This window comes from Bubalus bubalis, chromosome 1, assembly GCF_019923935.1.
Source record: "Bubalus bubalis isolate 160015118507 breed Murrah chromosome 1, NDDB_SH_1, whole genome shotgun sequence".
Taxonomy (NCBI): Eukaryota; Metazoa; Chordata; class Mammalia; order Artiodactyla; family Bovidae; genus Bubalus; species Bubalus bubalis.
Genome location: NC_059157.1, coordinates 193,635,380 through 193,651,666, shown reverse-complemented (window position 1 = coordinate 193,651,666; position 16,287 = coordinate 193,635,380). Strand labels below are relative to the sequence as shown.

Here is a 16,287-nt window from a genome sequence, read left to right as displayed (position 1 = left end):
GAAAGCAGCGACTTGTTTTGTTCCGGGCTGTATCCTCCCCCGACTCCCAACGCAACCCTGGCGCCTAGGAGATGCTCAGTGAACTATCTGGGGAAAAAACATGAATGAAGAAAAGGCCGAGAATAGAGGAGCAGCTGATGGCCCTCTGAGCGCCTCAGTTTGGAAGCTGGGGCTCCCTCCACCCCAGAGGGCAGCCCCAGTCCCTCGGCACCCCCTCGGGATGGGGGCGGGGTGCGTTTTCACCACCACCCCCCACCCCCGCCAGGTTGCGCTCATTAATCCTCCTAGCTATGCGCACACCTTTGAACCTGAAATGCAGTATGCAAATATGTTTCCAGAAAAAGGCCGCGCACTTGCCGAGCTGGCAAGGGCGTCTTGGAAAGGCAGCCGTGTTCCAGAGGCGGCGGCAGAGACCGCCGGCCGCCCAACGGGCGCGTGGGCTGCGCTGGACGGACCGCGGCGGTAATTCCACTCCGCCTCCTGCATTAGTCAATTATTCATCCCGCGCCGCCCGCGTGCAGGGCCACTCGCGGGCCACTGGGGGCCCTCGCTCTGGGGCTGTCCGGGACTCATGGTCGCTTCCCAGGAGGGAAGGGGGCGTCCTGGACCCCAGCTGCAGACCCCTGCAGGGCCATGAGCCGGGGTGAAGCTCCCCGGGAAGGGTGAGTTCGCGATGGGGTGCAGGGGCGGGCACTCAGCCGAGGTGTGGGGGTGGGGGTGGGGGTGTCTCTCTCCCGGCCTCAGAACATTTAGAGCGGACTCTGGTTCAGGCTGGCCCCAAGGAACTCACAGGGCCCCAGGGTTCCCTGAGAAGAAGGCTGTGATGTAAGAGGGGGCTCCCTGGCTGTCTCAGGGGCGTCAGCTGAGCAGAGGACAGAAAGGGAGTTCAGGCGTGTTTATTTCCCGGGTGACACGGACGAGGTCTGGAAACTGTTATCTGATGCTTGCTCTCCCAAAGCAAGTCAAGGCAGAATTTTCCTGGCCAGAGTCGGGGAGGGGGCAAGCGGGGTGGCTGGGAGCATGGGAGGTTTATCAAAACATCTTATAGGGACTTCCCTGGCTGGTCCAGTGGTTCAAGAACTTGCCTGCCAGTGCAGAGTACACCGGTTCGATTCCTGGTCTGGGAAGATTCCACATGCCTGGGAGCAACTAAGCCGCCAGTTGGCCACAACTGCTGAAGCCCTCGAACCCTAGAGGGGGCGCTCTGCAACCAGAGAAACCACCCCAGAGAGAAGCTTGTGCAGGCAACTAGAGTCTCCCCCACCCGCCACAACTAGAGAAACCAAGTTTCTAGTTGGTTTTTTCTTGGGCAGCAGCCAAGACCCAGCAACGCCAAGTAAAGTTAGTTTTAAAAAGTCTTAGAAAGTCTACAACTAACTCTCAAAAGGTCCACGCACATACACATACCTTCAGAGAGAGAGAGACTCAGAAAAGATCCACATCCTAAGACAAAAGAAACTGTGGTTAAATCAGTGGATTCCAAGATCACAATGACTATTAAAAACAAAACCTAGGACCTGTGCCCTTGACCAGTGCCTCCTATGGGTCCATTCTGCTGGGCATTTCGGCTTCTTTTTGAGGTTTTATATAGAAGGCTTTTGTATTAAACTGTTAGTGACAAAACCTTTTGCCACATTGATCACTGGCCCCTAGACATGCTATGTTGTGATAAAAAATGCTTTCAAAGTAGAGAATAAGCATAGCTTTATTTCTCCACCTAAACCAACAAGCGTCCTGTTATTAGACAATGATAACTACAAAACTTGAGACTTCCCTGGTGGTTCAGACAGTAAAGCGTCTGCCTACAATGCGGGAGATCAGGGTTCAATCCCTGGGTCTGGAAGATCCCCTGGAGAAGGAAATGGCAATCCACTCTAGTATTCTTGCCTGGGAAATCCTATGGATGGAGGAGTCTGGTAGGCTACAGTCCATGGGGTGGCAAAGAGTCGGACACAACTGAGTGACTTCGCTTCCACAAAACTCACCTTTCCCTTTTCTCCTTGGCTTCTGGGGAGCTCAGAGCTAAGTTTTGTGCTTGCAAGCATTACAGCTCCTTTTAGAATTAAGACTCAGATGTGGGTTTGATCCCTGGGTCGGGAAGATTCTCCTGGAATAGGAAATGGCAACCCATTCCAGTATTCTTGCCTGGGAAATTCCATCGACAGAGGAGCCTGGCAGACTTCAGTCCGTGGGGGTCACAAAGAGTCAGACATAACTGAGCAATTGAGCATACACACACCCTTATTTCCACCCTTTTGTTATTTGGTTCTTCTATTTACACACAGACACGCCTGTGCACATACACGCACATCCCTTTTCAATAGTTTTTTTTGTACCTGTGACTTTTAATGAATGTCCTGTCAAACCATCTTTGAGTAAGTAGATGGTCAAGGTAAATGTGAAGAGGTGGAGACATGGTGAACCCTTCACAAGTACCAGACTGATTAACTGACTGACCACAAGAGAGGAGGTATTCTTCAGAAGATGGAAAACTCTGTCTAAACTGTTCGCTTATGTTCTTTACACCAGTTTGTTCACTCTGAGTTGTCTCTCTGTCCTCAACTGGCACCAGCATTTGGTTGAACCAGAAATCTAGAAGCCACCCTCTGTCCCTTTTTGCAGCCCATTAGCAAAGCTGGTCAGTGTTATCCACGTCTCTCCTACTCCATGTCCTAGTGGACATTCCTAGAACGCATGTCTCACCTGAACTACAGCAATAGCTGACCCTCTTGCCCCCTTGCAGTCAACTTGCCGCAGGATAGCGTTTTAAAATCTGAGTCACATCATGTCCATCCACTGCTTCGAATGATTCAATGGCCCGGCATCCACTTCGAGTAAATGCAGAGCTGTTTATAACCACCTACAAAGTCTGATCTGATGTCATCTCGCCAGGTGCATCTTGGGTCATTCTCCTCCACCCAGCCTGGCCCACCTCACACGCCTTCTGCACCTGGTACCCTCCTCCCCCAGCTCTCGCCAGCACAGAGTCCCTCCTGCCCCTCCTCTAGGACTTGACTTCAAGTCGCTTCCTCAGAGATACCTTCTTGAACCTGCCCCTCTCCGTCTCCCACTGCCCCCTCATTCGTGGCAGAAAGGCACGAGATTTCAGGGTCTCGTCTACCCAGAGAGGCTACCCAGTGTCTGATGTGAGTGGGAAAGGTAAATCCATCATTCAACTGGATCCCATGTATTTCCTTTGGAGGACAAATCAATGTGTATTCAGATACGTTTTTATGTATACGTATAAGCACCCAGAGGGTTCCTGGTGGCTCATGCTCAGTGGTAAAGAATCTGCTTGCAGTGCAGGAAATGTGGGTTCAATCCCTGCCTCAGGAAGATCCCCTGGAGAAAGAAATGGCAACCCACTCCAGGATTATTGCTCGGGAAATCCCACGGACAGAGGAGCCTGGAGGGCTGCAGTCCATGGGGTCTCAAAAGAGTTGGGCACGACTGAGCGACTGAACAACAATGTATTTTTATGTGTATATATAAACACATATTCGTTTGCTTGTTTCATGGCTTATGTTCGTCACTAGATCTTAGACACCGTGAATACAAGAACCTCATCTGATTTATTCACAAGGGCGTGTTCTCATCTGGCACTGTGTCTGGCACATAGTAGGTACTGACTAGTAGTTCAAGATGCTCTTGAACAGATGAACGCATGATTCAGAGCTCATTCTCCGCATTCCTTAAACTGATATGGCTAACAGCAGAGCCTCTCCAGTTGACAGTTTGGAGTGGGATCAGTGTAACATGTCAGCTCTGAATCCGTGGTTAAAAGCTCAGGTCAGAGAATTTCATGGGTCAGCACCCTCCCCATGGGGGCGGGGGCTGCGAATGGAAGGGACACAACTGAGACTTTAGCAGCCTTGGAAGTGCTGGTGGTCAGGTGACAGGGGCTTCCTCCTGCTTCTATAACTGCCTATATTTGGGTTTGGGTGATCTCCACAATTCTAGACAGAGGTCCATGAATGTCTTGCTACTGGCTGGCTTGCATATGTGGAATAAATCTGTCGATGCAGACTATGGAAATAAATAGGTTTAAATAGAAGTGACTAGTTTGGAACTGTCACATCTTGATTCTGATGCTTGTGTCTTGGACCACCCAAGCGTCCTGCGACCTGTCCTCCATGCTGTGACAAGGGTGAAATTGTGGTGCTGGCTGTTTTCCTTTTCTCTTGCTAAGTTCATGACTGTTCCTTGAACCTTGTTAATGTTTGCCCTAATTGTTTATGTTTGGGGTACACTCAGGGTTCTAGAAAGTGATTTGTCATCAGGTTTAAAACATCTTTGATTGATCTGGAAGTGGACTTCTGCACACCTCTGCCCAACCTATTGTGAAAAATTTCAAACACACAGTAAAGGTCTGGGAATCAGTACAATGAACAACTGTCTGCCTGGGTCTAGCAGTTGCTTGCATTTTGCCGTATTTGTTCTCTCTCTGAGTGATACACACACACAGACACACACATACGGTTTTGTTTCATTTAAAAGTGAATTGTAAACAGTCATGACACTTCACAATAAATATCTCACTCTTTGAAAAACTTTCTCCTATATATCCACTATACCATTAACACACCTGTAAAAATTAACGTCATCTACTATCCAAGTCTGTGGCCACCTGATGTGAAGAACCAACTCATTGCAAAAGACCTGGATGCTGGGAAAGATTGAAGGCAGGAGGAGAAGGGGATGACAGAGGATGAGACGGTTGGATGGCATCATCGACTCAGTGGACATGGGTTTGAGCAGATTCCGGGAGATGGTGAAGGACAGGGGAGCCTGGAGTGCTGTGGTCCATGGAGTCGCAAAGAGTGGGACACGACTGGCTTTACTGAACAACAACTATCCAATTCATATTTAAAATTTCCCAGTTGCATCAAAAATGTCTTTTATGGCTGTGTGGTTTTCTCGTGAACCAGGATCCAATCAAAGGTCAGCATGTCTGTGTTGTGTGTCTTTGTCTCTTTCAATCTAGAGCAGTCTCTCAGCCTCTTTTGTTATGGCTTTGGTTTGTGAACTGCCCGGTCTAGTAATTGTATAGAAAGCCGTGTTCTGGATTTGTCCTGGCTGTGGATTTTTTTTTTGCTTAAGCAATGTTAACAACCTTGTTTAATGTATCAAGCTGGGCCTCTGCCAGTAGACAATTTCCTCAAGATACGGTGCTATGCAGGTTTATTTATAAACTGTCTCTTCCTAGAAAGAATTTAAGGCCATTTACAATGAAATAGTCTGTTGAATGAAAGAGAAAATGTTTTTAACATGTAGAAAGATGGTGGAGGGGAAGGAGGGAGCAAATATATCATAAATGTATGTTAGTGTTGTTAGTGTGATGAGACGTGAGATTTAACTTTGAGTTTAGAGCTGCCAAAGCTCAAAGGAAAAAAAAATTTTTTTAAATCATCCGCAGGAAACAGTCTTACACTTATTGATAAAAAATAATCTGTCTCATAGATCCTTAGACAAATGACACCAAGCAAAGTCATGAGCAGCTTCTTTAATACCTTCATAAAATGATTCAGGGACATTCTTCATGGAGCTGCTTCTCCGGAAGTCAATGTCAGGGATGTAACATTAAAATGTAACGCAGTGAAGTCATTTTTCTTTTTTTGGCTGCACTGAGTGGTATGCGGGATCTTAGTGCCCCAGCCAGGGATCAAACCTGTGTCCCTTGCATCGGGAGCTTACATTCTTAACCACTGGACTGCCGGGGAAGTCGCAAGTCATTTAAAAATAATAATAATAATTTTGTTTCTTTTTGGCTGTGCTGGGTCTTCGTTGCTGCATGGGGTTTCTCGTTGCGGTGAGCAGGGGCTGCTCTCTGGGTGTGGTGCGTGGGCTTCTCATTGTGGAGGCTTCTCTTGCTACCGAGCTCGGGCCCTGGAGCACAGACTCAATAGTTGTGGCGCATGGGCTTTGTCGGAGAAGGAAATGGCAACCCACTCCAGTATTCTTGCCTAGAGAATCCCATGCACAGAGGAGCCTGGTGGGCTGCTGTCCATGGGGTTGCACAGAGTCGGACATGACTGAGCCAACTTAGCAGCAGCAGCAGCATCGGGCTTAGTTGGTCCGCCGCTTGTGGTATCTTCCTCCCGTCAGGGATCGAATCTACATCTGCACTGGCAGGCAGATTCTTCACCTGTGAGCCACCAGGGAGGGCCCCCCCGCCCCAAGTCAATTTTAAGTAAGTTGACTTGGGCATCTAACCTGATACAGGGGAGAGCTGGCAGACTTGGGGGTGGGTGGGCTGCCCGGCCCTGCCTCTTGTACTCAGTTCTCCACTCTGGCCGCCCCGGGACGTGTCCTCAGGACCAGGCGGGTCTCAGCTGGATGCTCGATCCCAGCTGGACCCCGAGGACAGACACCTAGCAAGTGCCAGGCTGGCCCTCTAGGATGAAGCAGAAAGCCAAGCCATGGGTTCCCCAAGAAGGAAAGCCCCCGGGTCTGACAACCTGTGCCCAGAGGTGACCGCAGCTGACTTTACAACCTCTGTCAAGATTTTCTGATATGTATTTTTTTCTTTCTGCGTAAGGGTCAAACCAGAACTCTGAACAGCACAGCTGTGCTTCTTCCCTCCCTCCCCAGGAAAATGTTTAGAGAAGGTGTAGCAGTGAGGATGGGTTCTTCGTTCAACATGAGGAGGGAAGTCTGGGTCCCTTGGGGCCATCCTGCCTTTGCCTCCAGGCAGGCCACCAGGATGAGTGAGCTGCATGATTTAGTTTGTCTGTCTGAACTTTGGAAAGTAGTCTGCCAGAAAACAAAATGCATGCTCTGCGTTATATATGACGTTGTAAAAATTGGGGGCAATAGAGAAAAAAATCCCCCATGATTCTGCCACTTCTGAATAATCAGTCTGCTCAGAGAAAGACCCTCTGCTCTCTGTCACTGCACCTGTTAATTCTCTTTGACAATACAATGTGTGATTATACATGGATTTATATTTCAGTGTTTATGTGTAAGCACATCTAAATTTGTATTCCTTTAAAGCCTTTAAAAAGATTCTGTATATTTCCAATCATAACCTACATTCAATTTTGCACAAGCTTTCTCTCTTAATTTTGCGTCCTGTGCCCTTTTCCATTACCATATTGTCGTTACAGATGTATTTTTTTACAAATACGGTAGATAAGTGATTTTCCATTGAATGGATGTCCTGCCATTTAATTAACTGCTGCTCTGTTTTTGGATAGTCTATAGTTTCACCCCTCCTTTTCATCCTACATAAATCACAGTCCTGTGGCTCTAATTATATAGTAAGATCATGGCTTCCTGCTACACTTCCTGGCTTCGGATGGTTCCGTTCTCCCGTCCTGGGGGGCGGGGTGGGAAATATTGGCCTTCCCTCTCGCTGGGACTGGGCGAGATGGAGCCAGCACGTCTAAAATCACGTCCCGTTACCGCCATGTAAGTGTTGGGGGACGGGCAAGGATATGAGCCGTAGCATGAAGGAACCCAGAGCCGGTGGCATTGTGAAGAAGGGACACTGGGGCTGGCAATGGCGGGTAAATCAGAGGCTGCCTGCTTCTGGTGGGGGGCTTTGGGCAGGTGTGGCCAGGCCTGCACGTGGCCGGAAAGGAAGCTGGGGGTCGTCTTGCTGGGAGAGCTCTGTGATTGCGTCACCCGTCTCTCTCTAACACATTTGCACAGAACGCACAATGTGTGTTCAGATGTGAGGGTGACCTCAAAGGTCTCCGGGCATCACACCGGAAGATGTGGTCCTGTGAACTGTCCGGAAAGCACATGTTTCATCCTCCTGTGCCTGTCAGAGCACTTTCAAGTTCATGATTCTCGCTCTGGCTCCCCCAGGGGTTGTCCTGTGTTTCTATCATAACCGGTTTCAGCGGTTGACCTGGTGTCGTATTCCTACGTCACTCCCATGCCTCCCCTAGGACTCTGCTGCTGCTGCTGCTAAGTCGCTTCAGTCGTGTCAGACTCTGTGCGACCCCAGAGATGGCAGCCCACCAGGCTCCCCCGTCCCTGGGATTCTCCAGGCAAGAACACTGGAGTGGGTTGCCATTTCCTTCTCCAATGCATGAAAGTGAAAAGTGAAAGTGAAGTCGCTCAGTCGTGTCCAACTCTTAGCGACCCCGTGGACTGCAGCCTACCAGGCTCCTCATCCATGGGATTTTCCAGGCAAGAGTACTGGAGTGGGGTGCCATTGCTTTCTCCGCCCCCAGGACTCTAGGATTCCTAAAAAGTGGAGATCGTGTCTTTAGAGGATGCATTTCCATCCCTATAGCTTCTAATCATATACTATAATTAAATGATGCATTTCTATTAATAGAATAGAAAAGCTTTTGGAAAGGAACACTTCACCCCAGTAAGCTGAATGACTCCTCTTTGCGTTCACCTCTGGTCCTGGGCTGCGTGTCTGGTCTCACTAATTTATTACCATAGTATCAGTGCTGCCCTGGTTTCTTTTGCTCTTTGTCTCTGGTTTAGTCTGATCGTCAGTATTTTCCCATGATGGCTCAGCGTCTATGGAACCATCATTTTTAAAGACTCTGTGATACTCAGAGACAGGCGGGCCTTACTGAACTCTCCCCACCAGGTTGGACACAGAGCTGAGTCCATAGTTGTAAGCTGTGAGCGTCTTCAAATACAGCCTTGATTCCTGGGGTTGAGTGTGGCGTTCCCCATCTCAACAGCCTGGAACCTAAGAGGTGAGCAGCACTGGGAGTGTCCTGACCGCAGGGCAAAGAGCAGACCCCTCCCCGGCTCTCTGTCCACCTGGCCTCTGCCGTCCCAGCTTCCTTCTTCCCACACTTGCTCGGGAAAGATGCTGCCAGATGTCCAGTCCTGCTTGAGATAAACCCCGCTCCATTACCAAGCAGCCCCCTCAATGTGTTCTCTGGACAGTTGGTTGCTATGCCCGGGAATTTTAGACCATGCTGAATTTACTTGTTTTATGGCTCGGAATTTCAGGAGCAGCAGCCCAGATGTTAACTCTTGGTGCTGGTAAAATAAACCTTCATCAAACAGGGGTGTCCTGACACCGGGTTCCCTAGCCCTGAATACATTGTGTCAATCACCAACGCAGATGGGGCAGTTGAGTCATCGAGCAGCCTGGTAACTTGATATGGTCAGAGAGCCAGCTGTGACTATTTAAGGGGGGGAGAACCCCTTTTTATTTCTAGACAAATATATTTCTGATCATAACTTAAATATTTTCTTTAGTCCGAATACTGACTTCTCTTTCTCACCGAAATCTCTAGAGAAGCCCTTGTGTTTTTCAACCCCACCAAAACGCAAGGCTTAGATTAGACGCTCACTTTTGAAATCAGTTTGAAGCACATACTTTTAAGGCTAACATTCTAGCTCACAGATAAAAGTCCCCCACCACCCCCACTGACCCATCTTGTTGTCAGCGGAGTAGTCTTCTCTGAGGGTGCAGGAAATCCCTGGTGCTGGAATGGGGACACTGAGGTTAGCTTATGTCAAGGTCCCGTGGTGGTTTCTGGGCAGAAGTTAACCTGTTCCACTCCCATCCCAGCTTAGACTATATTAACACTCAAGCTTTGCAATTGAGCACCCCTTTTCAGAGAAAATGGCTTTTGTGACTGAGCAAATGAATTTTGGTGGAAAAATAGCATTTTAATGTAGCTTTCATAGCTGCCTCGAAAACTTAAAGGCAACAATGACTTTCCCATGAATTGTTTTACATTCTTCTTCCTGTGCTTATAAATAAAGAGACCCCCAGAAACCCACATTTCCTCATTTGTAAAAGAAGGGAATTAGACTCTGTGAACTCTATACCTTTTAAGGATCAGTAATTCTGTTTGTTTTTTTTTAGAATCCATTTAGAAATACCTAGCATAGATGGACATAGTGTAATATCCTTAAGTGCCGTGTGTTATAATGAAAAGTAAACACATTATTGATTTAATTTTTAAAATGTATTCTAATTACATAGGTAATACAGAATACATTCTGCTAATTATAAAGAAAACAACCAGTATAGAAGAAAAGTGCAGTCCACTCAGATCCCCTCACCCCCAATCCTAATTCCTTCCTGCTCCTCCTAGGGACTGTTATTGGTTTGGGATGCGCACATAATAGAGATCTTTGAAAAATGCATTTACAGACACAGGCTCTCATATACACCTCTAAAATACACATAGTATTGTTTTTAGCGTTTCTTTTTTATGTAACTTGTTTCACATCTTGGTTTTTCACTCAACAGTCTATCTTAGGGATCCATGTTCATTTGAATTAATTTAGCCCTAATTCCTTTATGTGGGTTGTTGGAAGGTTTGCTCTGGTTTCCCATCTCCCCTTCCTTGACTCCACTGGGAGCATCTAGTAAGGCATAGGGACTTCTCTGGTGGTCCAGTGGTTAAGACTTTACCTGCCAGTCGGGGTGGGGTCAGATCCCTGGTCAGAAAGCTAAGATTTCACATGCCTCGTGGCCAAAAAACCAAAACATAAAGCAGAAGCAATATTGTAGGGGCTTTCCTGGTGGCTCAGTGGTAAGGAATCCACCTACCAATGCAGGAGGCTCAGGTTTGATCCCTGATCCAGGAAGATCCCACGGAGCAAGTAAGCCCGGGAGCCGCAACAACTGAGCCCAGGTGCCACAGCTGCTGAAGCCCCAGCGCCCTAGGGCCGGTGCTCGGCAACAAGAGAGGCCCCTGCAGCGAGAAGCCCATGGACCCCAGTGAAGAGTAGCCCCCGCTGATCGCAATTACAGAAAAGTCCATGCAGCACCCAAAAGCCAGCGCAGCCAAAAACAAATTTTAAAAATTATCTTTTTTAAAAAAGAAGAAAAACTTGTAACAAAATTAAATAAAGACTTAAAAATGGTCTACATAAAAAAAAAATCTTAAAAAACAAAACCTCCTCCCACTGTTAGAAAGCACGTCCCCTGTCTGCCTGTTCGTTCTTCATAAGCCCTGTCAGCCATGCTGGGGACTCTCCCTGCCCGTCCACCTGTCGGAATTCCTCACTCCCTCTTTCTGTCATCTACGCTTTGTTATCTACACCTACACTTGGATTTTGCTTACTTACGTTTTTATCTTCACATGGACTTCCCTTAATTATGAACATAATTAACCTAACCCTAACCCTCTGACTCTTTGTGACTCCTGGACCGCAGCCCACCAGGCTCCTCTGCCCATGGGATTTTCTAGGCAAGAATACTGGAGTGAGTAGTCCCTTCTCCAGGGGATCTTCCTGACCCAGGGATTGAACCCGGGTCTCCTACATTGCAGGCAGATTCTTTACCATCTGAGCCACCAGGGAAGCCTAACCCTTGGACAGAGGAGCCTGGTGGGCTGCAGTCCATAGGGTCGCAAAGAGTTGGACATGACTTTGGGACACAACTTCCCAACCCATGGGTGGAACCTGCGTCTCTTGTGTCTCCTGCATTGGCAGGTGGGTTCTTTACCACTAATGCCACCTGGCAAGAATACTTGAGTGGGTTGCCACTATCTTCTCCAGTGGATCTTCCTGACCCAGGGATCGAACCTGTGTCTCCTGCATTGGCAGGTGGGTTCTTTACTACTGAGCCACCAGGGAAACCCTCTGGCACACAGTAGGTGCTGATAAAGGTGGACTGGCCTGCCAGGGTGGAGCACATGAGCTCGTGGGCAGACACTGCCTCATCAGTTGAGGGAGGGAGAAGGCGAGATTGCCACAGACTCCTCCCTGAGTGGGGATGGTCCCCTCAGAGACCCCCAATCTCTCTCATTAGGGAGACTTGAGGCTATCTGTGGCTGAAATGGAATCCACAAACCAGTCCCCACAGTACTTCTGCTCCTGTTCAAAATAAACCCCATTCTATCTATGAGGGGTTTTATTTTTATTAAAAATATATATATTCCACATCCCTCCCAAACCTGCCTTTGAGCAAAAGCTTGATTGTTGCTGTTCAGTCACTCGGTTGTGTCTGACTCTGCGACCCCATGGACTGCAGCACATCAGGCCTCCCTGTCCATCACCACCTCCTGCAGTTTGCTCAATCTCATGCCCATCGAGTCGGTGATGCCATCCAACCATCTCATCCTCTGTCGTCTTCTTCTCCTCCTGCCTTCAATCTTTCCCAGCATCAGGGTCTTTTCCAATGAGTCGGCTCTTTGTATCAGGGGGCCAAAGTAATGGAGCTTCAGCTTCAACATCAGTCCTTCCAATGAATAGTCAGGGTTGATTTCCTTTAGGATGGACTGGTTGGATCTCCTTGCAGTCCAAGGGACTCTCAAGAGTCTTCTCCAACACCACAGTTCAAAAGCATCAATTCTTTGGCGCTCAGCTTTCTTTATAGTCCGACTCTCACGTCCATACATGACTACTGGAAACACCATAACCTTGACTAGATGGACCTTTGTCAGCAAAGGTCCTTTGTCTCTGCTTTTTAATACGCTGTCTAGGTTTGTCAAACCCTGATCGAAGACTTACTCTTTAACTGAGACGCACGGTGCTGTGTAAACTGGCAGTGGTGGTGCAAATCTTTTAAATCTTCCCACAAAACCCGCCTCCCTGGAAGTTGTGCCCTCCGGTACCTAAGAGGCTGGGTCCATGGGAAGGGGACAGTTAGCAGGCACTTCTATGACACTAACATAATATCCGAGTGTACGGCAGTATTTTCTCTGCTTAAACTATGTCAAATGTCTGTGCCTTCTGTGCGTGTGCATGCTCAGTCGTGTCTCACTCTTTGGAACCCCATGGACCGTAGCCCGCCAGGCTCCTCTGTCCATGGGATTCTCCAAGCAAGAATACTGGAGTGGGTTGCCATTTCCTTCTCCAGGGGATCTTCCCGACCTAGGGATCAAATCCACATCTCCTGCATTGCAGGAGGATTCTGTACCACTGAGCCGCCTGGGAAGTCAGGTAGCGCTAATTTTTTAGACTAAGAAACATAAATAAGAAATGAGAGAAATAGTATGGGAAAGTGTCTAGATCTCATACAGCAGGTGAATGCTATTTTTTACATCAACAAATGCAAATAAAAGATAAGGGGAAATCTTTTAAAAAATCCTCCTAGCTGTTTATTCCTCAGAACCTCCTGCAAGTTACCAAGGAAGACTGTGATCACAGGGTCATATATGTGGGATAAGATCTGAATTTTTCAAATGATGGGAATGAGATGAGGAAACAAAGCAAGCTGTGCATTCTGAGTTAGAAACCACTTAATAGAAGTACAGATTGGGGAGGTTTTTTTTTTTTTTTTTTTTTTTCCATTTAAGAAAACCCTTTGTATGAAAAGATACATCCTTTCAAACATGATTTGTGTGTCTTGCCTGGAGCTTTCTGCTCAAATTATTTCTAATTCTAGTGAGGAGAAAGCATTTCTTTCTAGCCAAAACAGCCGTCTGGATGAATACAAATGAGCTTGTAAAAGGCTTGAGTTACTAATGGGGTATAAACTCCCGGCAGGTGACCTTCTTCGTTTGAGCTTTGTTGCTGAAGCTGTTCTAAGCCACCGCCTGGCTTACGTTCTCTTTGGCCTCAGTGGATGGAGGGCTATGGCCAGGTGAGGCTCACTCCAGAGCAGATTCTGCCTGTGGCAGAAATGAGGGAGAGGAGGAGAGCAGAAGCCGTTTCCAGAACCTTTGCCATCTCCAACGTGCGGATTATTTCACTGAGCAAAATCGATTTGCCAGCAGCCAACCTGGGTCCCAGGATGAATCACACATCTCTGGGACAGGGCAAGGACAGATGCTCCCGCACGGATGGTCAGTTCGGGGGACCCACGTTCTTTAGGATCAACGGAAGGGGAGCGAGTCCCAGGCTAGCTCCTTCGTCTCAGGTGGCGCTAGTGGTAAAGGATCTGCGCGCAATGCAGAAGACCCTGGTTCGATCCCTGGATCGGGAAGATCCCCTGCAGGAGGGCATGGCAACCCACTCCAGTATTCTTGCCTGGGAAATCTCATGGATAGAGGTGCCTGCTGGGCTACAATGTATAGGGTCATAAAGAGTTGGACACAATGGAGCGTGTGCGTGCACACACACACACACACACACACACCAGTGAGAACCAGCCAAAATGAGACCTGCAGCCCAGTGGGAAGAACAGAAACTGGGAAGTAACTAGGTTGCCTTCTTTCTAAGAAGGGGAGTGTTAGCCTGTTTAAGAAAGAAGAGTTGCCTAGCACTTGGCTTCACCGATGCACAGAGGTTAAAAGTCTGAAGTCATTTTTGTGGGTTCAAATCCCAGTCAGCTGTGGACTCAGGCAGGTTAGTTTCCTCTCCAGCCTCCCTGCCTTAACTGGAAAATGATGGTAATAATAATGCTCGCCCCAAAGGGCAGCAGTGACTATTATATGACTAAAGTGTGGAATTCTCTTACCACACTGCTTGGCACATGTTAAAGATGGAAGAAACGTTCCTTTAATTGTTCATTCTTTATTAACAAGTCTGCCATTATTACTTACTCATCTTTAGAAATAATTAGAGGGTGTGATAGCTAAAATAAATGTACCTCCTAGGGTGAGGTGAGAGAAACTGAAAACCAAGCCTAATCTTACAATATTGACAACATTGTGTCAAATAGTGAAGAGTAATAGCTAATACTTTAAAATGCAAAAAAAAAAAAAAATTTGCTGACACATTTGAGTCAGTCTAGATGATAAAGTTGGACTTTTTTTCCACTAATTTTTCCCAGGTGGCTCAGTCGGTAAAGAATCGCCTGCAATGCAGGAGACCCAGGTTTGATCCCTGGATCCGGAAGATCCTCTGGAGAAGGAAATGGCAACCCACTCCAGTATCCTTGCTTGGGAAATTCCATGGGCTGAGGAGCCTGGTGGGCTACAGCCCATGGGGTCACAAAGCACTGGGCACAACTTAGCGACTGAACTACCACTGCCAGTAATTTTCGCTACTTCAGCTCTGCATCAGACTGATGTCTAGAAAAGAGACGTCCCAGTATTGTGACCAAATCCGGGCATCTGGGGACGCCTTCTAAAACCTGAGCTTAATTGTTTTAAGCAGCAGAAATAAGTTCCCCTCCCCACCCAGTAATAGGAAAATAAGCAATGAGGGGGAAATAATTAGGAAATTAAATCGAGATGTCCTGCTGAATGCCTGAACGGTGACGATTCCTTACTCCTGCCAAACCTGGGGACTGTTGTTTCTCCTATTTTCTCCCTAGAGAGGGACTAAATTATTGCATGATAAGTCATTTATCTTCAGTGCAGGTACGACAAGAATCTAACCGCATATTACCCAAAATGGGGAATTCCCGTCACATTATTTTCCATCAGTGAGTAATAGACGGGAAATGGGAAATGTCACCACAAGGCTGGCTGGCCATCTGGTCAGAGCCTCTCGATGAATACGGCAGCTGATCTACATGGAAATATTAAGGCAACAAAGTCTGAATCTGTTTTGCTTCTCCAGGGAACGTCAGTTCATGCATGGGAGGAAGGCAATAAAGTCCAATTATTCTGGACGGGGCTACACAAGGACTATGAAAATTATCTCAGGTTGTGTAATTCTAAAGCTAAGTATTTTTTAAAGTAGCCATCAGTCACTCCAAGTAACTAAATCAAACAAACCGATCAATCTCTGAGGAGCTAACCATTAATCAAAAGATGGTGGTGAGATGTTGGCAATTTTTCATGATTCCACATGTAATATTTTACATCTGACACGCTGACAGGGTGGTCCGAATAGATGGAATGATCACATCCGAAAAGAAGAACAGTTCAGTTACATATGTTGGGCTACCTATGCACTGATCATTTAACATGGATCCTCAAGTTTCCCCTTTTCAAGTGTTTGCTTTCCTTTTATTTGGGGTGCACGGTACCTGTAGGTGTCAGTGACAATGATAAAAAGCTCTTAGTAGGGAGCATGACCAAAACTTTGGGGAAACCCGGTGCTTTTCCAGTGGTCCCCAGAGCCAAGGTTCTGTCCATCAGTGTCCCATGTCTCCGGAGGTCAGCATATTGTCCCCACCAAGCACAGAAGCAGCCTGACTGCTTCTGACTTCAGTAGTCAGATGGATTGTACTACTTAGTAGGTGATGGTAAAGCCTAGAGGAAAGGTTAGTTATCATCACACTGGAGTGAAGTCTGTCTCAGGTACAATTGCTCAATCAACCTCATGAGTGTGGTTGCCTGGCTAGACTTAAAGTGGATATGAATGAGCACACCTAAAATAATAATAATAAAATCCTTCATCTGTTTTTATTTTTTCTACACCAGTGAAAACACAAACATCCCAACGGGTCCCCATGGACTTTCAGATCTCTGAGTCTTTAGCCAAGTCAGTCTATTTCTCCAGGGCTCTGCTTCATCATCAGTGAAATGAGAGTGAACATTAGATAGGGAGCCGCAGGCTAGG

The 16,287-nt window shown here is 47.3% G+C and overlaps 1 long non-coding RNA gene across 8 annotated transcripts in view; it reads left to right on the top strand.

Moving 5' to 3' along the window:
- The first annotated feature begins 398 nt into the window (after positions 1 to 398).
- Positions 399 to 16,287, top strand: part of CLDN14 — an 81,722-nt gene continuing 65,833 nt past the window's right edge. For 2 of the 8 annotated variants that reach the window (XR_003111561.3, XR_003111560.3), the window contains exon 1: positions 420 to 662. This is a non-coding gene — a long non-coding RNA (claudin 14). Of the gene's footprint in view, positions 663 to 8,557; positions 8,670 to 13,377; positions 13,475 to 16,287 lie in introns of all 8 variants that reach the window. The other 6 variants (XR_003111558.3, XR_003111546.3, XR_003111550.3 and 3 more) reach the window with 5 other exon arrangements.